Genomic DNA, 27,197 nt, shown 5'->3' on the forward strand with positions numbered 1-27,197 from the left:
ATAGAGTGAAGAATCAAAAAATAAAAAAAGAAAAATTTTATGATTTCAAGTTCTCCTGAGTAGACAATCTATTCCAGTTTTGCAGTTTATCAATTATAAATTTAAAACTCAATTAACAAATACTCTTTTTAAAGTTTAATCATGACACTGATGTCTGTACTTACCCCTTTGCTTTGAGACATTTTTAACTTCCTAGCAAAGAAGAGGTATCCAGAGTCCCACAGTTTTGCTAAATTAAGGAGCAAGAGATAAGAATTTATAGAAATTAAGAGTGTTAGAATTTATGGATCCCAGGAATGGAAAGGAGAAAATTATTCAGAGAAAGAATAAAAGAAATCTACAAAATGGTTTCCTTGGGTCTTTGATTAAAATTCCCCAAGGATGATCACAGCACAATTGCAGAAAACAAAAACAAAAAAAACATTGTATGGCAACATGAAACTGAAAAATTTCTAGAGTTCACACAGAGAAGGGGATTGTTTCAGTTTCTAGCAGTCAGTGTGCAGAGACTTTATTGGATGCTTGTGCCCTCAGTAGAGGCCCAGGGAAAGCCTTAGAAGTGAAACTAAACTGCCTTGGAGTAAGACTGCTCTTGATTTGCCCTAAGAAACTTTAGAAACAAGTCTCAGAGACTGCTAGAACACACACCAACACCCTCCGACTATTACAACCAACTATAACACTCAAAAATACAGGATTCAAAAAATCTGGAATTCAATAAAATATGATGCATATGCATGAGAAAACCCAGTCAGCTGAAACAGACCAAAATAACAGAGATGATGAAATTAACAAGTACTTTAAAACAGACAAAAAATAGGTCCAAGGATGTAAAGAAAATCCTAAGCAAATTGAGAAGAAAAATAAAATACATAAAAGGAGCAAATACAATTTCTAGATTTGAAAATACAATATCTAATATGAAAATTTTACTGGCCCGGCGCTGTGGCTCACGCCTGTAATCCCAGCACTTTGGGAGATGGAAGCGGGCAGATCACCTGTGGTAAGGAGTTCGAGACCAGCCTGGCCAACATGGTGAAATCCCGTCTTTACTAAAAATACAAAAATTAGCCGGGCGTGGTGGTGGGCGCCTGTAATCCCAATTACTCGGGAGGCTGAGGCAGGAGAATCACTTGAACCCAGGTGGCAGAGATTGCAGTGAGCCAAGATTGTGCCATTGCACTCCATCCTGGGCGACAGAGTAAGACTCTGTCTCAAAAAAAAAAAAAAAAAGAAAGAAAAATTTACTGACAGTTTGAATAAGGTAATCACTGAAGAAGAGTAATTAATTTGAAAGCAAAGCAATACAAGTTAATAACTGAAGAACAACAGGAAAAGAATGAATGGGAGATAAGTGGAGCTTCAGTGACCTGGGAAATAATGTTAGATGGTCTCATATTTGAGCAATTTTGAGCCACAAGGGGAAAAAGGAAGCGCAGAAAAAATTTTCAAGAATAATGGCTACAACATTTTTAAAAAAATGATAAAACTATAAATGCACACATACATAATGTTAAATAAAATGAAAAGAATAAACTCCAAAAAAGTCACAAAACACCCACTTCATATTAAAAATGTTTAAACGATAGAGATGAAGGTTAAAATCTGAAAAGCAGCCTGATTTTTAAAAGACAAATTATTTAGAGCGGAAGAAAAATGCAAATTTCCACAGATTTCTTGTCAAAAATTCTGCAAGCCAGAAGACAAAGACATATTTAAAGTGCTGGGGGAAGGGGGAAACTCTGCCAAACTAGAATTTCTTACCAGTGAAAACTTATACTAAAACTGAAGAAAAATGAGCATTTTTTTTCAGACACATGAATTCATTGTTGATAGACCCGCTATATTAAAAAAAATGTTAAAGATAGTTTAGGTAGAACATTGGAACTAAACAGGGAAATAACTACAGGAAAGAATGAGGAGCACTGGAAATGGCAAATATATGATAGAAATTAATTTTTTTCAATCTTTTAATTAAAAAATTGACTTTTGTCCAGTTTTATTGAAGTGCAGTTGACAACTAAAAATTATATATATTTAAGGTTCACAATTTGGTGACTTGATGTATCTTTACGTTGGGAAATGTTTACCACAATCAAGCTAATTAACATATCTGTAATTTCATGTCTCACATAGTTACTATATTCTGTGCATGTTTGTGTGAATGTGTGTGTTATGAACACATAAGATGTACTGGCTTAGCAAATTTCATATATACAATACAATATCATTAACTGTAGTAATATTGTTTTACAATTAGATATCTAGAACTTCTTCATTTTGCAAAACCGAAACTTTGTACACCTCACCTTGACCAACATCTTTGTCCCACCTTGAAGCGACCATTTGTCCCTTCCTTCAGCTTCTGGTAACCGCCATTCTACTATGTTTCTATGAATTTAATTATTTTAGATTGCACATATAAGTGAGATCACGCAGTATTTGTCTTTCTACATTTATCTTATTTCACTTAGCATAATGTCTGCCAGCTCAGAAGACTTACCATAACATCTTCAACAAGGATTTACTGTGCAGATGGGATGATTTCCTTCATTTTTTAAAGGCCCATTAATCTTATTTCATGTGTCTGTGTGTCTGTGTGTGTGTGTGTGTATACACAATGGAATGCTAATATATATGCCCAGTTTTCTTCATATATTTATTTATCCATTGTTGAGCATTTAGGTTTTTTAATTTCTTGGCTAGTATGAATAATACTAAAATGAACATGAGGGTGTGGATGTCTCTTACATCTTGATCATATTTTCTTTGGAAATATACCCTAATTATAGTTGTTAGATTATAACGTGTTTCTATTTTTAATTTTTTTAGAAACTTCCATACAGTTTTGTATACTGGCTGAACCATTTTGAATGCCCAGCAACAATGTACAAGGATTCCTCTTACTGCATATCCTTGCCAACACTTATCTTTCATCTTTCTGTTAGTAGCCACTCGAACAGGTGTGAATTGATATTTCATTGTGATTTTGATTTGCAGTTCCTTGATGATTAGTGATAGCGAGCACTTTTCATCTACCTGTTGGTCATAAATATTTCTTCTAAAAATTTCTATCTAGACATTTGCCTATTTTACAACCAGACTATTATTATCATTCTGTTGATATTTAGTTGTAGGAGTTCCTTACATATTTTGAATAGTAACCCCTTATGAGATATGTGGCTTGCAAATATTTTCTCTCATTCTGCAGGTTGACTCTCTTTATTTTTTCCTTTGATGCGCAGAAACTTTTTAGCTTGATCCAATCCAGTGTCCATTTTTGCCTTTGTTTCCTGAGTGTTTGGTGTACTATATAGAAATTATTGCCCAGATCAATGCTAGGAAGTTTCTTCTTTATGTTTTTTTCCACAGATTTTACAGTTTCAGGTCTTACATTTAAATCTTGAATTCATCTTGAATTCATTTTTGTATAAAATGTGAGATAAGCGTTTGATTTCGTTTTTACATGCAAATGTTTGTTTTCCCAGCACCACTTACTGACAACACTATTTTTTCCCATTGTGTTTTGTCCCTTCTAAAGTTTAACAAATAAAAATGGAAACATAGCATACCCAAATGTTAGTGATTCAGCAAAAGCAATACGAAGAGTAAAAGTCGTAGTGAGAAATGCCTGCTTAAAAAAAAATTTCAAATAAGCAATCTAACTTTATAGCTCATGGAACTAGAAAAAGAAGGACAAATGAAGCCCGAAGTGAGGATAAGGAAGGGAATTATAAATACTAGAGGAGAAGTAAATAAAATAAAGAATAAAATATTTTTAAAAAGTAAATTAATAGTTTATTTAATAAACAAAATAAATCAACACTTAGGCTAAATAAGAAAAAATATAGATGACTCAAATAAATAAAATTCTAAATAAAAGAAGCAAAGAGGAGGCATTACAATGTATCCCTTGAAAATAAAAAAGGATCATAGGGGACTATTATGAAAAAGGAAAATATTTGAAGGTATAAAGCCTACTGGTAAAATTAAGAACACAGGAATACTCAGAATACTCTAGTGGTATAATTGTGGCCTGCAATCTGCTCATAACTCTGGAAATAAGCCCACAAGACAGGTCTATCAAAAACAACAATAGCTACAGCAATCAGTTAAGAGATAGGCAATATACAAATACATAAAATTAGACAACATAAAAAGTCTAAATGTGAAGGGATATGAGTTACTGTACAGATTTTTTCTTCAATTTATTCATTGTTTTTATCCTTTTCTTGGTAATCTAAGTTGTCCTTTCTTTAATATAATGTGTTATAGCTATAAGATGAATTTTATAAGCCTCATGGTAACAACAACGCAAAAACTATAGTAGATTCACTGAAAATAAAAAGTGACAAAATAAAATGTACTACCAGAGAAATCACCTAACCACAAAGGATGAATAATCGAGTAGAGTAGAGTTACAAACAACCAGAAAACAAGAAACAAAAAAGCAGTAGAAAGTCCTCATTTATTAATAATAACACTGAATATAAATTGACTCAGTTCTCTAATTAAAAGGTATAGAGTGGCCGAATAAAGAAACAGGATCCAACTATATGCTACCTATAAGGAGCTTATTTCACCTGTAGTGACACACAGAGACTGAAAATGCAGGGGTGAGAAAAAATGCTTTATGCAACTGGAAACCAAAAAAGAGAAGGAGTAGCTGTACTTACAACAGATAAAATGGGACACAAATCAAATACTGTAAAAAGAGACAAAGAATATCACTATATTATAATAATAAAGGAGTCAATATTTGGTAGATAAGCTAAGAAAAAAAAAAGAGAGAAAACCAAAATAAATAACATCAGATTGAAAAAGGAGACACAGAAAACAAGACGACAAAAATACAAAGAATCACTAGAGACTATTAAAAACAACTGTATATCAACAAATTTGAAAACCTAGGAGAAATTTATGAAATCCTAAACACATACAACTTACCAAGATTAAACTGTAAAGAAATAGAAGACCTAAACAAACCTCAAAAATAATGAGTAACAAGATCAAAACTGTAATAAAATGTCTCCCAGCAAGGAAAAGCTCACAACCTAATGTCTTCACTGCTGAATTCTACTATATATTAAAATAACGAATACAAATTCAACTCAAACTCTTCAAGAAAACAATGAGGAGGAGGGAATACTTCCAAACTTGTTTTATTAGGTCAGTATTACCCTGATACCAAAACCAAATAAGGATACAACAAAAAATGAAAACTACAAGTCAATATCACTGACTGAACATAGATGTAAATATCCTCAACAAAATACTATCAAACTGAATTCAACAAAACACTAAAAAAATCACTTACCATGATCAAATCGAATTCATCTTAGGGATGCAAGGATGGTGCATATGCAGACTAATAAACTTGATACATTATGGTAACAAAACCACTAACAAACCCATATGTTTATTTCAATAGATGCTGAAAAAGCATTCAGTAAAATTCAACATCACTTAATGATAAAAATCCTCAACAAACAGGGTAGAGAAGGAACAAATCTCAAAATAATAAATAACATATTGACAAACTCGCAACTAACAACATGTCAGGTGGGGTAAAATTGAAAGCCTCTCTTCTAAGATCTGGAACAAGACAAGGATGCTCACTTTCACCACTTTTATTTAACATATTACTAGAAGTCTGGCCAGAGCGATTAGAAAAGAGAAAGAAATAAAGAGCATCCAAATTGTAAAGGAAAAAGTCAAATTAGCCTTGTTTGGATGACATGATCTTATACTTAGAAAAAGCTCCAGCAAAAACTCTTAGAAATGATATAGAAATTCAATAAAGTTACAGAATTAAAAATCAACATACAAAAATCAATACCATTTACATACATCAACAGCAAACAATCTGAAAAAGAAATCATAAAAACAATCTTATTTACAACAGCTACAAATAATATAAAATACCTGGGGATCAATTTAATCAAAGAAGTGAAATGTCTGTACAAGCAAAATTATAAAACATCAATGAAAGAAATTAAGCAGGACATGCAAAAAATGGTAAGATATTCTATGTTCATGAATTAGAAGAATTAATACAGTTAGTATGATAACACAATTCAAAGCAACTTACAGATTCCATGAAATTTCTATCAAAATACCAATGACTTTCTTCACAGAAATAGGAAAAACAATTTTTAAATTTATGTGGAAAAGAACCCATAATAGCCAAATCAGCATGGTACTGGAATAAGCACAGATACATAGGCCACAGGAAAATAATAAAAAGTTCAGTAACAAATCCACAAACTTATAGCCAACTGATATTTGACAAAGGCATCACAAACATACAATAGAATGGAAATATCTCTTTAATAAATGGTACTGCGAAACTGGATAACTATATGCAGAAGACTGAAACTAGACTGTTATATCTCACTATATGCAAAAATCAAACCACAATGGATTAAATAATTTAATGTTACACCCCTATTTATGAAACTTCTAGAAGAAAACATAGGGGAAACACTTCAGGCCACTGGTCTAGGCAAAGATTTTATGGATAAACTGCAAAAGCACAGTCAACAAAAATAAATATAGGCAAATGAAATTATATCCTAAAAAATTTTGCACAGCAAAGGAAACAATCATCAGATGAAGAAACATCCTACAAAATGGGACAAAATATTTGCAAACTATTCATCTGACAAGGGATTAATAACCAAAATATGTAAGGAACTCAGACAACTCAATAGCAAAACCCAAATAATTTGATAACTTAATGAAAAAATGATCTGAATAAATATTTTGCAAAAGAAGACATATAAATAGCTGATAGGTATATGAAAAATGCTTGACATCACTAATCATCAGAGAAATGTAAATCAAAACCACAATGAGATATCATCTCATCTCAGTTAAAATGGTTTCTATTAAAAAGACAGGAGCTAGCAGATGCTGGCGAGGATGTGATAAAAGGGGAACCCTCATACACTTTTGGTGGAAATGTAAATTATTATGGCCACTATGGTAAACTGTATGGAGCTTTCTTTAAATATTAAAAATAAAGCTACCATATGATCCAGCAATTCCACTATTACATAAGTATCTAAAAGGAACAAAATCAATATGTTGAAGAAATTATCTGCACTCCCATGTTTATTGCAGCACTATTCACAATAACCAAAATATGAAATCAGCCTACATGTTCATCAATGGGTGAATGCATAAAAATATGTTATATATATATATATATACACACACATATATACAAAATATATAAATATATATACATATATAAATATATACACATATATATGTGTATATATAAATATATACACATATATATGTGTATATATAAATATATACACATATATATGTGTATATATAAATATATACACATATATATGTGTATATATTAATATATACACATATATAGTGTATATATAAATATATACACATATATATGTGTATATATTAATATATACACATATATATGTATATATAAATATATATGTGTATATATAAATATATATACATATATATGTGTATATAAATATATACACATATATATGTGTATATATTTATATATACACATATATATAAATATATATACATATATATGTGTATATATATATATACAAAATATTATTCAGTCATAAAAAGAATGAAATCCTATCATTTTCAGCAATATAAAAGAACTAGAAGTTGTTATAAATAAACTAAGCAAAGAAAGAAACATTGCATGCTCTCACTCATATGTGGGAGCTAAAAAAGTGGATTTCATGAAGGTAGAGAGTAGACTGGTAGTTACTAGAGGTTAGAAAGATTGGGGGGAGGAGCAGATGAAGAGAGGTTGTCTAATGGGTAAACAAACATAGTTTGACAGAAAAAATAAGACCTAGTATTGGATAAATCAGTAGGGTGACTATATTTTACAATAATCTATTGCATATTTTAGAATAGCTAGAAGAGAATAATTTGAAGGTTTCTAGCATAAAGAAAATACAAATATTTATAATTATATGAATGCATTCAATTATCACATGTATCCCCAAATATGTAACATCTATTATATATCAATAAAAATGAGGTAAAATTTTAAGTTGCCAGCATATGTATCCATGTCACATACTGAGGACATATGATACCCAAAATTTCAAGTTATTTAAATTTTAGTACCTTTCATATTTACTTCTTATGACTAATTACCTCAATCAAGTAATACTACCAAAAAAAAAAGCTACCTTTGCCAATGATAGTTTAGATTAGACCCTATTTTGGAATAACTATTCATTTTCACTATGGCCAGTTTCTTGGTATTTGGCTTTAATGAAGAATTACAGGTGAAATCCAACTCCATGACTTAGTAGATGTGGAAATTGAAACCTATGAGTAGAGTTAAGTAAACTAGTCAAGGTCACATAACTGAAAAATAGCAAATCAAGCTTTTCTTTGTCCAATATAGTATATTTTTTATTATATCACATAAAATTATGAATCAACTATACATATAGAAAGTAATACCATAAAAGCTAGTCTCTTTGATTTAAGTGAACTGTGCACTGGTGTAGTGTTTTCAGTTTATACATAGAGTCATTATTAATGTTGCTGATTGTAACAATACTGCAGTGACACTGTTGAGGACATTGCTAATTACATAACAGTAGCAAGATGAAACCCTTAGAAAAACACATTTTCTATGTGTTGCTTTATAATGTGATAGATTGCATACAGTAAATATTTACATTCAATCCAATAAACACTAATTTTACATATAACACAGAGTCTCCCATAAAGAAGAAATTGCTCTTATCCTGCTTTACCTTCTCCTTCTTTGCCTCTCCTAATGTTAAGTAAAGTGGTAAACTAGAAGGTAAGTTTATTATCAAAGGATATATGGTTTTTAGCTTAATGTCAAGTAAGATCTTTGAATCAAAATACAATTTTTTGGTACATTTGGAGAGGCAAAATAAAATAGTTTGTTATATTACTTATAGAATTAGTTTTATTAACTTAATAAAATGTATAAATTATGAAAACAATGAAACAATTTAAAAAGCACATAAATCATGAGATTCCATTACTTATAAGGACAGCTGTATGCCAAAAGTTTTAATCAGTTAACAAATGTTATGAACCTATAAAACTCACAGCACATAAAACTTTCTAAACTTAGATTTGACTACAGAATCTCTTTCAGAGAAAGCCTCACCAGGGACTGGTGTTTCCAGAAAAACACTTTGAGAAATACGTTATTAGATATCGTTCAGAGGATTATAGCTATGCAAAGTAAGATTATAATCAATTTGTATTTGAACTCAATATCTAGATACAGAGACAAGATATATACACATTAAATAAAATAACATTAGACAATCATACAAAATATGTCAAGGCATTTATACTATATTTCATATAAATCATAAAATTAAAAATGCTAGGAGCTCAAAACTGAGAAAAAGTAGTCAAAGAAAATTTTGTGATAGTCTTAATAATGGTTTAGAAACTAAAATGATGAGCATTTTATTTTAGACATTGTGTCTATAATTTTAGTACCTGTCATCGGGTGAATAAAAATCATACCAGCTTAATAAAATGCTTAAAAAATTAGCTGGCCATGATGGCAAGCTCCTGTAATCCCAGCTATTCAGGAGGCTGAGGCAGGAGAATCACTTGAACCCAGGAGGCAGAGGTTGCAGGGAGCCGAGATTGTGCCATTGCACTCCAACCCAGGTGACAAGAGTGAAACTCTATCTCAAAATAATAATAATAACAATAATAATAATAAATAAAATGCTAAAGATTTGACATATTTTCTTTTTATTCTCCCACAACTCTATGATATATATGTTGTTTTCTCCATTTTATAAACTTAAGTCCCAGCAGTTAAAACATTCCTACCTATGTACTTAATACCACTGAACTACAAACTTGAAAATAGTTAAGACAGTAAATATGATGTGTATTTCCCCACAATAAAGAAATGAAAAGAACAAACAATGCTTTTTCAAGCAAAATCAATTACAATGCACTGTAGCTTTTATATAATATATAGAAGTAAAATAAATGTATCAATGACTCAAACAAGGTGAAAGAGGTTGTAATAATAGCGTTGTAAGTTTTTCTATTATGCCTGAAATCCTAAAGTTACATAATGTTATTTAAGTTAAACTATAAGACATAATATATTAAATGCTAGAAAAATATAAAATTATAGTTAATAAGATAATATACAAAATGAAATATAGATATATACTCAGCCCCAAAGAAAGCAATACGAGAAGGGTAAAGGAACAAAATGAGATTGGGCCAAATAAATAAATAAATAAATAAATAAATAAATAATAATGGAAAGATGGTAAATTTACGCTCAATAAATAAGTAATGAAATAATTTAAGCTTTCTATTATAAAGCAGAGATTGTCAGACTGTATGATCCGTAAAATAATTCTACTTTATACATAAAGGTGTAGATAGATTATAAATGAAAATATGAAAATAAAACCACTATAGAAACACTAATCAAACTACATTGGGATGGCTATATTAAGATTAGAAGAAAATATATTTCAGAAAAGGAAATATCACCAATGATTAAAAGAACATTTTACAACGACAAAGTAAAGGTATAATCATTGTAACTGTACATGTACTTACTGACATAGATTTAAAATACTTGAAGCAAGAAATGATGCAAATAAAAGGAAAAAATAAGGAAACCCAGAATTATAGTTGAAGGTTTCAAGATTCCTTGACAGGACAATAGACAAAATCAATAACAATAGCAAAGACATAAGCCATAGTATCAATCAACTTAAAATAATTGACATTTATAAATATTTCACTTAACAACAAAGAATATACATTTTTACATGCATATAGAATATACAAAAATACGGATAACTTCTTGGTCCATAAAACAAAATACATTTAACATAATAGGTATTATTTTCAGTATGTTCTCTGAATACACTTAAACTATCAGTTAGTAAGAGAAAGAAAATTCTATAACATGAAATAAAGCCATATATTTTAAACAACTCATGTTGAAAATAAATCACAAGGGAAATAAGAAAATAAGATCAGCTATAATAAATAAAAATGCAACAAAACAAAAATTGTTAAATGAAGCTAAAACAGTTCATTGAGATATATTTATAGCGTTATAAATATTATTTAAGTGGTTTTTTTTTTGAGACAGAGTCTCATTCTGTCACCCAGGCTAGAGTGCAGTGGTGCTATCTCGGCTCACTGCAACCTCTGTCTCCTGGATTCAGGCGATTTTCCTGTGTCAGCCTCCGTAGAAGCTGGGATTACAGGTGTGCACCACCATGCCCAGCTCATTTTTATATTTTTAGTGGAGATGGGGTTTCACCGTGTTGGCCAGGCTGATCTTTAACTCCTGACCTCAGGTGATCCGCCCGACTTGGCCTCTCAAAGTGCTGGGATTACAGGCGTGAGCCACCACGACCGGCCCTATTTAATTTTGTATTTGTTGAAATTAAAGGGGCCAAGGGCAATTTTCTTACATGGATATAGTGCATAGTGGTGAAGTCCAGGCTTTAGCCTAATGTTATTTGAATAAAGTACACTGTACCCATTAAATAATTTTCCATCCCCTCCCACTCTTCCACCCTTCTGAGTCTCCAGTGTCTATTATTCCACTCTCTGTGTCCATGTGTACACATTATTTATCTCCTACTTACAAGTGTGAGAAAACATCTTATTTGACGTTCTGTTTTTGAGTTGTTACACTTAAGATAATGGCCTCCATTTCCATCCATATTGCAGCAAAATATATGTTTTTATTCTTTTTTATGGCTGAATAGTATTCCATTGTACACATATATACATGTATATCATTTTCTTTATACAGTCATACATTGATGGACATTTAGATTGATTCCCCATCTTGTTATTGTGGATTATGCTATGATAAACATGCAAGTGCAGTTATTTTTATTTTTATTTTTTCTTCAGACGGAGTCTCACTCTGTCACCCAGGCTGGAGTGCAGTGGTGCCACCTTGGCTCACTGCAACCTCCGCCTCCCGGGTTCAAGCGATTCTCCTACCTCAGCCTTCTGAGTAGCCGGGATTATTGGCGCGCCCCACCATGCCCGGCTAATCTTTTTATTTTTAGTAGAGACTTGGTTTCACCATGTTGGTCAGGCTGGTCTCATACTCCTGACCTCGTGATCCACCTGCTTCAGCCTCCCAAAGTGCTGGGATTACGGGCATGAGCCTCCGCGCCCGGCCACAGTTATCTTCTTGATATAATGATTTCTTTTCCTTTGGATAGATACCCAGTGATGGGATTGCTGAATCAAATGGTAGTTCAATTTGTAGTTCTTTGAGAAATATTCACACTGTTTTCCACAGAGGTTGTACTAATTTACATTCCCAATGTTTACGATGTATAAACATTCTCTTTTCTCTGCACCCTCACCAACACGTTATTACTTTTTGACTTTTGAAAAATGGCCAGTCTGACTGGTATAAGATGATATCTCATTGTGGTTTTAATTTGCATTTTTTCTTATGATTACTGATGTTAAGTATTTTTTCATATACTTCTAGGCCATTAGTAAACGAGATAGCATAAAATATTACTCTTAGAGAGATGATACAGATAAAGATGGAGATAGAGATGTGTGGGTGGGGGGGACAGAGAGAGAGAGAGAGAATAGAGATATTCTCTCTATTGATCTCTAATAGAGATGTGTGTGTGTGAGAGAAGCACAGGCAGAGAGAGGAGAGATTGGTCTGGATTAAGATCCTACACTCTCTACCTCTGCGTGATCTTATATAAATCAAATCCCCTCTCCGAGCATGTTTGCTTGTTAATGACAATGACCTCACATATTTATCAGGACAAATTAATGAAAATGTAATTATGCTTTGTAAAGTTCTAGGTACATGCAGATTATTACTATCATGAGCACGTATTGATCAGAACAGTAATTTTATAATGATAGGGAAGTATGCTGCTCATTTACGAGTTTGCTCACAGATCTATTTTTTGCCTTTCCTTTCTCCATTCCGCTCCATTCTGCTCTTCAGGGGACTGCTGACCCCCAAAACTTATTTTTTCCAAATTTATTTGCCAACTGCACTGGTAGGGGACTAGAGATCAATAGGAATGAAGACCTTCACCACCCCCTGGCTTGCTTGCTTTCTTTCAAGTGGCTTCTCTAGAGTTGCTGCATCTCACCTGTGTGTACAGCATGGTCCAGCAGGTTCGCAGGTGAAGGCTGGGCTTTGACTGACATAGCCAGAGACTATACCGCCACAAGAAGACTAAGAAAAAATTTATTTTTCCAAAAATAAAGTAAACCCAATAAGGCTTTTAACTGGAATTTTATTCTTGTTACATATTATTTTGTATTATTTTAAACTTATTATTTCTTTTTACATATTACTTTCAAATGTGATTTTAGTGCAGAGACTTTCAAAGAAAAATGCAAATATAATCAAAGCTTTCATATTATCTCCACCATTAATGTTTAAGCTTGAAAACTTTGCCTTCCCCAGTATGTTTTATTAAAATTATTATTATACAGAAAAATTATTTCCACTCTAGGTAATCCCCAACAGGCATGTTGTTTAGATGCTGAATTTATAATTTGTTTTAATCTCATCAAAGTTTGAAATGCTGTTCCCATTGTTTTTAATGTCTTAAGCATATTATTCTGAAGATTTATAAAATGCTTGGTTGTCACTTTTTCTTCTGTAAGCAATAATTCCACAGTTTAAAAAAAAATGTTTTTGTGCCTAATGTAGTTTTGCCCTTCTGGAAAATAAAAAAAAGCCAGAATGGCTCTTAATTTGGATTGTTTCTGAAAAAAAAAGAAAAAACATAGCAAATGCAAATAAATTACTTTAAAATGCAAAGACACACTGGAAACTGTTAAAATATGAGATGCAACATGAAAATAAACAAAAACAACCTCTGTATCAAATGGAACAGGATCTAAAACAATAGCAACCAATTCCAGTCTCCCCAATTAAAAGTTGGTGACTTTGAGTAATTCCTGAGTTTCTCTGCCTCTCTTTAGGTCACCTGTTCTTTATAGTGGTCAGTCTTGAGTCCCTCATAGAGTTGTTAATTACCTTATGAGATGAGCTGTACCTAAGCCAACGTTGGCTCACATAAGAGCTTAGAATCTATCAGTCTAATTTTCTTTCTTAACTAAAAACTTAAAGGCAACTTAATTGGTCTTTTCTTTACATTAATAAAGAAAAATTTTTGGTGTGACTTTTACACATTAATGTGGGTAATATGAAACAATTATAACATACTTAAACAGATGTAGAAATTAATGAGGCCAGGCACAGTGGTGCATGCCTGTAATCCCAGTACTTTAGAAAGCAGAGGTGGGAGGGTTGCTTAAGTCCAGGAGTTTGAGACCAGCCTGGGCAATATAGCAAGACCCTATATCTACAAAAATCATAAAATTAGCTGGGCATTGTGGTGTGTGCTTGTAGTCTCAGCTACTGGCTAGGCCAAGGTGGGAGGATTGCTTGAGATCAGGAAGTTGAATCTACAGTGAGCTGTAATTGCATCACTGTACTCCATCCTAGGTGAAAGAGGGAGACCCTGTATCAAAAAAAAAAAAAGTGTAAGGAAATTAAACATGTTCACTACTGTAAGCCTTATCTAGCCTTTTATGTACTAATGGACACATCTGAAGAGACATAGGACATACAGTGTGTAATCTTCTTCAACATTACTTGATTTTGCTAAACCCAATTCTTTGCAGGATGGGTAAGAAACAATTCACTATACTACACTAACCTTTTTATCATCCTAGTAATGTAGTTACTTAGAATGTTATCACTTAAAAGGGACTCAGTATATTCTAAAGAAATTATCATTCCATGGCATATAAAAATGAGACACAAATAAGGGAAAACTGCTTAATTAATTAGTTAATTTGTTCACTTTTTATATACTTACGTATAGCTACTGAGGATGGATGATATTTCAAGCACAGTATTAATCTGTCCAGAGAAAAAAGATGAATGATAAAGGCCTATACCAAGTTCTATATTACAGGAGAAAAATGATAAAATTTGCCCAGAGAAATCTTTAGGAAAAAAAGGGACACTTAAGTTTGACCTTTAAGAATAGAAAAAGTTTCCCAAATAATGAAAAATATCTTGGGCACAGGAAGAAGGCAGAGAAGCGTAGAAATAGATTAAATATTTTGAGAATGGCAAGTTCTATGGATGATAAACAAAGGATTTAAAATATCCTTTACCCACTCGGTAACATTGAGAATATTGAAGCAAGGGAGAATTGCAGAAATAATTATAGAAAGAACATGCTGATAGCCAAATAGAAGACACAGTTAAAGAGAGAATCATGGGACACAACTATAACACAGGTTGAGTATCTCTTATCTGAAAAAGCTTAGGAACAGAACTGTTTTGGATTTTATATTTCTTTGAATGTTTGGAATGTTTGGATATATGTAATGAAATATCTTGGCGGTGGGACCCAAGTTTAAATACAAAACTTATTTATGTTTCAGATACACCTTATACACGTAGCTTGAAGGTAATTCTAAATAATATGTTTAATAATTTTGTTCATGAAACAAAGATTTGGCTGCATTTTGACTAAGACCTGTCACATGAGGTCAGATGTGGAATTTTCCACTTGTGTTGCCATGTCAGCACTCAAAAATTTTCGGATTGTGGAGCATTTTGGATTTCAGATTTGTGGATTAGACACTCAACCTATAGCATAAGGCAGAGATTAAACATACTTTAAATCTTTGCATATGTATATGGATATTGATATATGCCTAAAGTAGAGATAAGTAAGGGAGCAAACCCTCACTGAACTTTAAAACATGCTGGTTTCCATGCCCCTGTTAAGCATTTGAATCAGAATAGATTTAAATTGTATACCTTTCCCTCATAGTTCTCTATCGCGTTTTGCTCTCTGTTTTAACAATCAAAGAATGACTATTTATTCAGTACCTTTTTCTTATCAGATTTTGTTAGCTGTTTGGAAATATGGCATAACCTAGGGATTTGTTATCTAGATGGAGAAAAGATATATATACAAAACATAATTAAAGCTAAGAAACAATATTTGGAACAGAACTAAATTTTCTTTTTAAAATTGTTTGTTCAGATATTCAATGAAGTATTGTGATCTGGGACTTTGGTTTGAACATCCTGATGGAGATGAGATGAAAAAGAACCTTGAAGGCTAAATAGACACAAGTAGCACAGCAAATGTAATCCAGTGTTACACTCCATGAGCTTTTGTCTCTTTATTTATAAAGAAGATAATACTTACCTTCCCTACAATACCTATAGCATAGCATACAGCATAGCGTTGCTATATTGTTTAAAATTAAATCTGGTAATTGACATACAAAGGGTTTTTAAAAGATCTTTTTACACAGATGTTATTTTGGGATATTTCTAATATTACAAGCAGAAAGGAAAGAGAAATTTGGGGAAAAGAAATGGCAATTTGGGCATCAAAACTAAAGTATTTTCTTCTTAAATTTCTTCTTTCCTCTCTCCATATTCTCATTTTTGCATTTTTCTCTTACTTTCTTTTCTTCTTCTCACTCTCCTTTTTCTCTATTCATTGTGTACTATTTTATGCCAGGCCTGAAGTTAAGTGGTTCCTACCATTGAGAAGACCACAGAATGTGTACTAGAAAATAAAGCCAGTTGAACATATATAAGTACTTTAGTAGGGTAACTGAGGGAGAATTTACTTTTCTGAAGGGAGGATTTGAAAGACCTCAAACATGCTTTCCCCACGAGAACAAGAATATTTTCTTGGTCTGCAGGGGCATTTCCCACTACCAAGCAGGTGTTTGTGATTCTGTGGCTCTTAATCTGCTTGGCATCTTGAGAATGGGATAACAGGCAGAGCAGAGGGCCCTGCTGTTGGGGAATGACATGAAACTAACATGGGTTTACTACAGAGTTATAAAAGCTATTGGTACTGCAGGACTTTAGAATTCGCTGAATGCATTTTTTCATGTGTTTTTTGGCTGCATAAATGTCTTCTTTTGAGAAGCGTCTGTTCATATCCTTCGCCCACTTTTTGATCGGGTTGTTTGTTTTTTTTCTTGTAAATTTGTTGGAGTTCATTGTAGATTCTGGATATTAGCCCTTTGTCAGATGAGTAGATTGCAAAAATTTTCTCCCATTCTGTAGGTTGCCTGTTCACTCTGATGGTAGTTTCTTTTGCTGTGCAGAAGCTCTTTAGTTTAATTAGATCCCATTTGTCAATTTTGGCTTTTGTTGCCATTGCTTTTGGTGTTTTAGACATGAAGTCCTTGCCCAGGCCTATGTCCTGAATGGTATTGCCTAGGTTTTCTTCTAGGATTTTTATGGTTTTAGGTCTAACATTTAAGTCTTTAATCCATCTTGAATTAATTTTTGTATAAGATGTAAGGAAGGGATCAAGTTTCAGCTTTCTACATATGGCTAGCCAGTTTTCCCAGCACCGTTTATTAAATAGGGAATCCTTTCCCCATTGCTTGTTTTTGTCAGGTTTGTCAAAGATCAGATAGTTGTAGATATGCGGCATTATTTCTGAGGGCTCTGTTCTGTTCCACTGGTCTATACCTCTGGTTTGGTACCAGTACCATGCTGTTGTGGTTACTGTAGCCTTGCAGTATAGTTTGAAGTCAGGTAGCATGATGCCTCCAGCTTTGAAAAAATGCTCATCATCACTGGCCGTCAGAGAAATGCAAATCAAAACCACAATGAGATACCATCTCACACCAGTTAGAATGGCGATCATTAAAAAGTCAGGAAACAACAGGTGCTGGAGAGGATGTGGAGAAATAGGAACACTTTTACACTGTTAGTGGGACTGTAAACTAGTTCAACCATTGTGGAAGTCAGTGTGGCGATTCCTCAGGGATCTAGAACTAGAAATACCATTTGACCGAGCCATCTCATTACTGGGTATGTACCCAAAGGATTATAAACCATGCTGCTATAAAGACACATGCACACGTATGTTTATTGCGGCACTATTCACAATAGCAAAGACTTGGAACCAAGCCAAATGTCCAACAATGATAGACTGGATTAAGAAAATGTGGCCCATATACACCATGGAATACTATGCATCCATAAAAAAGGATGAGTTCACCTCCTTTGTAGGGACATGGATGAAGCTGGAAACCATCATTCTCAGCAAACTATCGCAAGGACAAAAAACCAAACACCACATGTTCTCACTCATAGGTGGGAATTGAACAATGAGAACACATGGACACAGGAAGGGGAACATCACACACTGGGGTCTGTTGTGGGGTGGGGGGAGGGGGGAGGGATAGCATTAGGAGATATACCTAATGCTAAATGACGAGTTAATGGGTGCAGCACACCAACATGGCACATGTATACCTATGTAACAAACCTGCACGTTGTACACATGTACCCTAAAACTTAAAGTATAATAATAATAACATAAAATATATTTAAAAAAGAATTCGCTGAATGCTCTCTTCCTACCTTTTTTTCCTAGGTTGCAAATGCCCAGGTATAACAACCTAGTTACAGTACTGATTACAGCGCATTCTCAGAGCCAACCATGTAAGACAGAGCGAATTTGAATCTAGGGTGACTTGGCCTACTTACTGATAGAGTTGTTAAGTGTTTTGCACAAAGTCACAGGTGATAAAGGATCATATTTGCCACCCACTCCTCTCCTGGTTTACTTCCCTTGCAGCCAAGCTGTCCAACTAGAATATTGCCTTGTACAACCATCTTCATTAGAACATCCAATTTCCATACAAACTTGCAATAAAAATTTCAAAATATATTCTCTGTTTATATCTCATGTATAAACTGGGAACTGTGGTTGTTAATTAAGTCTTACAAAGGGTATTTTTAGTAAAAATCATTTTAGAATATGTTATTGGTACACACTCATCACACTTCTATCTGCACCATCTGATTCCAACACTGGCAATCAGTGCGTCTTGAATGAAGGCAGGTTTTAAGTGTGGTAACACCTCCAAAATTAGCAGGGAGAAGAAACTCACAATATTCAGGAGGAATTTTCTCTTCATATGTCACTTTATATTTTTAGAGGTACATATTTCCTTTTTGACACAAACTAGACATCATGTTTCTTTATAATCCATATTGCATTATAAATGATTTAGCTGTTCTCAAAAGATACAAAAATATTCATTGCTTTGTTTTGGGGAAGGGTATTTAATCACATCTTATTTTGGGTATAGGAAAGGAGTGGATGAGTTTAAGAATTAATTTCTAATGATAACAGTAAGAACACACACAGCTTTAATATTCGAAGGAACATTTTATCATCTCGATTTCTAACTTCCAAATACTTATTATCTTCAAGCTTTTCTTTTCTCTTGATTTTTATGTTTTGAGACAGGGTCATGCTCTGTCATCTGGGCTAGAGTGCAGTGGTGCCATCGTGGCTTACTGCAGCCTTGACCTCCGGGGCTTAAGCAATTCCCCGAACTCAGCTACCTGAGTAGCTGGGACAGGTGCATACCACCATGCCCAGATAATGTTTTTATTTTTTGTAGAGCCAGGGTTTCACCATGTTGCCCTGGTGGGTCTTCAACTCCTGGGCTCAAGCGATCCACCCTCCTTGGTCTCCCAAAGCGCTGGGATTACAGGCATAAGTGACCACGCCCGGCTAGTTCATTTTTTGTTGTGTGTGTGTGTGTTTAATACAAGAGTAATATCATTTCAATTATAGTCTTTAAGAGAAGGAGGTGATCTTCCAGATTATGATTTAAAGTTCAGAAAGCTTAAATAACTGCTCAAGATCACACCATCAGTTTCTAAAGCCAATGACTCTCAATACAATGATGATTCTGTCCACGCTACATCAACAACTTTGCAATATATTTCAGAAAACTTTTTAATTCTTCGAAATCTCAAGTACCAAAATATTTCATCTTTCACAAACATGCCATTTCTGTTACAAACCACAATGGTCTTACAATTATATATAGCTGTCACTAAGACAACTGTCTAGCAACAATGCTTAAGGGTGGTCAGGATCACTTGCCTGGAATGGGAAGATCAGTGTGTCTGTTTCTTCCTGTTCCTTTGTTGTTTTAATGCGACTAGACCCAGGTTTGTCTTAAGCCAAATTTGATTCCTGCAGGTCCCAATCCCTGGTTTGTAGGCTAATTTTAAGCAATGGATTTAAGGTCCTTAAATGAGTTGGCAGTTCTTTAGAGAAAATATTACATCCTCTACAAGTAAATAAATAATGAGCTTGAGACTTGATGCTTGCAGGGATTTTCTCGCATAATAAAATTGTTTTCGTCTCTGTGATTTTTATACAATGACATCTAGAAAACCCTAGATGACAATTCTAAGAAAAAAGCATAGTTAATAATAGAGTACAAATTAACCGAAGTTCACATTCAGTTGGGAACATATTTTAAATAAATAAAAAAATTTATTGAAGCATTTAAACCTTTACATAAATGCTTCAATTACCTTCCCCATTGGTATTTATACCTGCAGTGACTGGCTCATCCATTCACACTGAGTAAGCATTCAATGGATTGTTGTGGTTTTCAGCTATTATTTATTTTTGTCATGTATCCATTTGTTCAGTTAGCAAGTATTGAATGTTTACTGTGTGTCAGATCCCTTGCTAATCTGAGAAACAAAGGAATAAAGTAATCTTAGCCTTTTTAGCACTCAGATATTATTGAAAGAAACAGAAACCTAAGCAGATACAACTCAGTATAATTTAGCAAATACAGTAACAAAATTATTCACGGAATGTGTTTAAAGAGCTAACATGAGGATGCAAAATCTGGAGTAAAGGAAGAGTTTAAAGAGGTCACCTATCTTAAGACCCTTGAAAAATGAGTTTATTTGATTGGGTGTAGAGAGATGATGGACAAGGAAATACATCTGAGGCAAATATTCTTCAAAGAGTGGTATTGAATTAGTGCAAGGAGAAAAAAGTCAAGAAGGGAAGTTGAAAAGAAAAGTAGGTATCAGATCATGAAAAGCCACCTAAGACAAGATAAAGAGTGTGTGTGTGTGTGTGCGTGTGTGTGTGTGTTTGTGTGGTATGTATGTGTGTGTGTGTCTGTGTGTGTGTATATATGTGCGTGTATATACATATGTGTGCATATATTTAATTTGCAGAAGTGAGTGAAAAATCAAACTTTTTATAAGAAAGACAAATGTGGTACCACTTTGCAGAATACCTAGGAAGTGATAATACTGGAAGCAGGTAGGTCAGTTTGGAAAAATTTTAAGAATCTATATAGGTTATATATCATAAACTGATGACTAACCTAATATGCACCAAGGAAAAGTTGAAAGCTGTCCTTCTAAGATCTGGAACAAGACAAGGAAGTCTCCTCTTGCTATTTCTATTAAACACATTCTGGAAATCTTAGAGCAATTAGGCAAGAGGAAAATAAAAGGCATCCAAATTGGCAAGGAAAAAGTTGAATTTAACTGTCTGAAGACCACATTATCTTAAATATAGACAGTCCACTCCACCAAAAAACTATACAAAGCAATACACGAATACAGTCAAGTTATAGGATACAAATTCAAGATACAAAAGTCAGCAGCATTTCTATGTGTTAACAGCAAACGATCTGAAAAACAAAGAAAATTATTTCATTTAAAATAGCTATGAAAAATGCTTTAAAATAAATTCAACCATGAAATGAAACACTGTATACTGAAAACTATAAAACATCAATGAAATAAATTGAGGAAAATGGATTGGATGTGGTGGCTCACACCTGTTATCCCAGCATTTTGTGAGACTGAGGCGGACAGATGACTTGAAGCCAGGAGGTCAAGACCAGGCTAGCCAACATGGCAAACCCCCATCTCTACTAAAAATACAAAAAGTTAGCTGGGCGTGGTGGTGCATGCCTGTAATCACAGCTACTTGGGATGCTGAAGCGTAAGATTGGCTTGAACTCTGGAGGTGGAGGTTGCAGTGAGCAGAGATCATGCCATTGCAGTACAGCCTGGGCTACAGAGCAAGACTCTGTCAAAAAAAAAAAAAAAAAAAGAAAGAAAGAAAGAGAGAAAGGGAGAAAAGAAAACATCTTGAGGAAGATGAAATAAATGGGAATATATCTCATGTTCATGGTTTGGACGAATTAATGTAATTAAAATTTCTATACTATGCAAGTGATATACAGATTTGATAATATTCTATCAAAATTTAAATAGCATTTTTAATAGAAAGAATAAACAATTCTAAAATTCATTTGGAATCACAAAATTATACCAATTAGCCAAAGCAATCTTGAACATAAAAAATAAAGTTGGAGGCATTACACTACCTCACTTTAAAATATACTGCAAAACTGTCTAAAACACCAAAAGCAATGGCAACAAAAGCCAAAATTGACAAATGGGATCTAATTACACTAACGAGCTTCTGCACAGCAAAAGAAACTACCATCAGAGTGAACAGGCAACCTACAAAATGGGAGAAAATTTTCGCAACCCACTCATCTGACAAAGGGCTAATATCTAGAATCTACAATGAACTCAAACAAATTTAGAAGAAAAAAACAACCCCATCAAAAAGTGGGCAAAGGATATGAACAGACACTTCTCAAACGAAGACATTTGTGCAGCCAAAAGACACATGAAAAAATGCTCATCATCACTGGCCATCAGAGAAATGCAAATCAAAACCACAATGAGATACCATCTCACACCAGTTAGAATGGCAATCATTAAAAAGTCAGGAAACAACAGGTGCTGGAGAGGATGTGGAGAAATAGGAACACTTTTACACTGTTGGTGGGACTGTAAACTAGTTCAACCATTGTGGAAGTCAGTGTGGCGATTCCTCGGGATCTAGAACTAGAAATACCATTTGACCCAGCCATCCCATTACTGGGTATATACCCAAAGGACTAGAAATCATGCTGCTATAAAGACACATGCACACGTATGTTTATTGCGGCATTATTCACAATAGCAAAGACTTGGAACCAACCCAAATGTCCAACAATGATAGACTGGATTAAGAAAATGTGGCACATATACACCATGGAATACTATGCAGCCATAAAAAATGATGAGTTCATGCCCTTTGTAGGGACATGGATGAAACTGGAAATCATCTTCTCAGTAAACTATCGCAAGGACAAAAACCCAAACACCGCATGTTCTCACTCATAGGTGGGAATTGAACGATGAGAACACATAGACACAGGAAGGGGAACATCACACTCTGGGGACTGTTGTGGGGTTGGGGGAGGGGGGAGGGATGGCATTAGGAGATATACCTAATGCTAGATGACGAGTTAATGGATGTGGCACTCCAGCATGGCACATGTATACATATGTAACTATCCTGCACATTGTGCACATGTACCCTAAAACTTAAAGTATAATAATAATAAAATAAAATAAAATAAAAATTAATCAACATAATAAAAAAACTATAGTAACCGAAGCAAAACAACATGGTAATGGCATTAAAACAGACACATAAACTAATGGAACGGGATAGAGAGTTCAGAAATAAATCCACAAATTGGCAGCCAATTGATTTTCAACAAAAGAACCAAGAACACACTATTAGAAAAAGATATTCTATTTTAGAAAAAGATATTCTATTTAATAAATTATGTTAGTAAAACTGGATATACACATGCAAAAGAATGAAATTAACCCCTTATCTCACACCTTAACTAAAAATGGATTAAAAATTTCAATATAAGACCAAATTTTATGAAACTTCTAGAACAAAACATAGGAAAAAGTCTCTATGATATTGGTCTGGGCAGTTATTTTATCTTTTTTTTTTTTGATATGACTCCATTATTGAATGCATATTCTTATCCACAAAGTCTTCAGGCCACTTACTTTTCATGGTTTCTAACTGAAAGAGTTTCATCTTTCTGATGTCACAAGTCTTATTCTTTGTGCAATTTCACTTAAAGTAACTCCATGAATAAGCTTTTTCTTTTGTATATCTGAGATCTTTGTCAAGATGCTTCTTCAAATGAATGTATTTCTTTCTAGGATGATATAAATCTTCTTTATGCCTGCACTTTTTGCTCCCTAATTATATCTGTAGTTCACCTGAAATAATTACTTGGCTTTTCAGCAGTTTGAAACCCTCAGGAGGTAGGAGTTGGCCTGTGTATGCAGTCCACTTTGTCAGCTCCTGCTGCCATAGCTCCCTGCCTAAGGCAGTCACTTGTGCAGCACTTAGTCAATGCCAAACCCATTTTGTCCTTAGAGTGATCTCTTTAGATCAGCCATTCTAGTTTGTGAGCCAGGTTGTCTTATGCCTTTACTTTAATGTTTTCCAAGAGGACTGATCCAAGTGATCACATTAGGAAGTATGAGGGGACAATTTTCATGAAGACTGTGGGATGTGAGAGGAGTTACCAGTTGTGTCTATGGACCTCCAGGAGCTGGGTGCCGGCTCTGCAGCTGCCTAGATGCCAGCGCTTAGATGAGCGTGTATCCTTTCTTGCCTCCATTTCCACATTCATTAATGGAGATAATAAAATCTCTGAAGAGCCCAATGTCATGTTGTTTTCATTCAGTTTTTATCTTCAATAAAGTGGAAAGACCATATATATATATGTGTGTGTGTACATATATACATATACATATACATATTTAAATGTATATATGTATATGTGTGTGTAACCTCAAAAATTTACAATGTAAAATAAATTCATATGCATGAATAAATGTGTATTTATATTTATATATAAATTTGGCACAGCACATAGCACAGGATAGCCATTTTAATTATAATTATATTAATAGTAGTGATTTTCATGTTATACTGGCATTTAAATGACATATTTAAATGCCATTAAGACAGAAAGAGATGTCTGTTAATTCTGGTTATTATTAATGATTTTCACTGTTCCAAAAATGCACACTTCAAACTGATTTTTAAAATTAGTTATATTGCCAGGGAATTTTATCACCATACCTTGCTCCTAAGAGCACTAGGACCAAGGGGTCATGCGGAGTGACAGTGGTGCTACAACTTGACATCCAGACCACGCATTTCCAAATATAAATAGTGCAGAAAATTCTGCTGCTTTTTGGCCACATTTTGCTGTTGCACCTTTTCCTTGGAAAGGTTTTTGAATGTATTGCACATATTTATGTTTTTAAATGTGCAAAGGTAATCCAAAAGGATGGGGAGTTTATAAAATGAAGTGCCCAAATGGCAATCTCTTTTTTTCTGGCTTCTTGGTAGGTGGATGCACAGGTGGAAGGAGAAACATGACCACTTAGACCCTTGAAGAAGAGCCTGACATGTGAAATCAGGTGCATGTGAAATCAGGTACTGCACCATTTCTCGTGTGAAAGCTCTAGGTTGGCAGCATATTCGCTGCAAATTATAATTAATCTCTTATGAATAGTTGGCCATGAAGTTAGTCCATTTGTAACATGTATTTGATGCCTCTACCCTTTTTAAAAATAGTTAAAATTCAACTCAGTAGCCTCACAAGTAAAATTTGTAGAACTAGTTCCCACTGGCTTTGTAGTGACCTGGAAATTCTAAACCAAATAAAGCAAAGTGGAGCATGAAGAATGGGTCTGACATGTTGATATGAATTTTCAGTCCTAGCAAATTTAAGCAAAGTCTTAAAAAATACTTTCCATAAAGTAATTCTACAAGCCTTTTAACTGCATGACAGTGAGAAACACTTAGAAAATACATCTCTCAAAAAATAAAACAAATATGGATATTTATTTTGCCTGTTTGAGTCATTAGCACAAAAGGCAGCTATGTTGGAAGCTGACAAGGAAACAATAATTCACAGCAGAACAAAGGAAAAAAAGCACTATTTATAAACACATAGAATACATGTTATATAAATAGATGTAAGCAGTCAAGTATCTTCGCTTCGAAAGGTACACGTGCAAATATATATTTGTGTGTCTTAAAATTTCATGTACAGTTACAAAAGAACAGCGAACACAGCCATGAACTCCAAATCCATCTGCACCTCCTTGGAGCTGCAGGGCTCTTGAGCAGTGACTGACAGTTCCTGTCAAGATTATCCTACTTGGGACAGAGAGCACAATATGCAAACTAGATGAAAAGGAAGTGCAAGCTGAAGACGATAGCACATAAAGACCTGATGAAGAAGAGAGAGAAGAAACAGAACAACCTGAGGGGGAAGATACATTTTCACAAAGGAGGTCTGGACATGTCACAAAAGCGTAATGGTCAGCAGATCCTTCATCTGTTGCTCCCTCTGGAAGTTTAGCCAACAGGAAAGCCAACACTCCACCACGCTGGACCCCAGTGATACCAGTGATCCCCAGTGATCTATACTGGGGCAACTGGCTTTGCCTTCTAATCCTATCATTAGGTGCAGAAGCAATACATGAATACGTATTTCTAGCCTATTGGGCTGTTTTGAAATATAGGTGGGCTACCTTTGTTTTCAGTCAAAACTCACATTTGCATTTTTACATGTTGTGCTTAGAAATCGCAGTGAGCAGGCTGGGCGTGGTGGCTCACGCCTGTAATCCCAGCACTTTGGGAGGCCGAGGCGGGCGGATCACGAGGTCAGGAGATCGAGACCATCCTGGCTAACACGGTGACACCCTGTCTCTACTAAAAATGCAAAAAAAAAAAAAAAAAAAAAAAGTAGCCGGACTTGGTGGCAGGTGCCTGTAGTCCCAGCTACTCGGGAGGCTGAGGCAGGAGAATGGCGTGAACCTGGGAGGCAGAGCTTGCAGTGAGCTGAGATTGCGCCACTGTACTCCAGCCTGGGCGACAGAGCAAGACTCTGTCTCAAAAAAAAAAAAAAAAAAAGAAATCTCAGTGAGCAAAGGGCTGGTGGGATTCATACTACAGTCTGGACTCCCTGATCTTGATTCTATATGATTAAGTCAGGTATGGAAACTAGAGGTCTTCATCTTTTGGGGGTGGCGGGGGGGATAGCCACTTATCAGGAATCAGGACCAGGGGAGAGCACTTCCTTCTCCTCCTGTCTTCCCAGGAAAGAGCATTTTACAAATCCATTACCAGTAATTCCTCTTCTACAACTAGTCTATTCTCCCAAATACGTACAATAATCTAACACAGTAGCCCAATTTTTGTGTTTGTAAAACATTATAATAATAATTATAGCCGATAAAAAGACCCAGCAAGAAACTTCTGTCTCAGTATGTTTAAGAGTTCTCCAACATTCAGAGCAATTAAAAGCTGGAAATGATTTGGTTGGACAGATATCACTGC

This window comes from Pan troglodytes, chromosome 12 (assembly GCF_028858775.2).
Source record: "Pan troglodytes isolate AG18354 chromosome 12, NHGRI_mPanTro3-v2.0_pri, whole genome shotgun sequence".
Classification (NCBI taxonomy): domain Eukaryota; kingdom Metazoa; phylum Chordata; class Mammalia; order Primates; family Hominidae; genus Pan; species Pan troglodytes.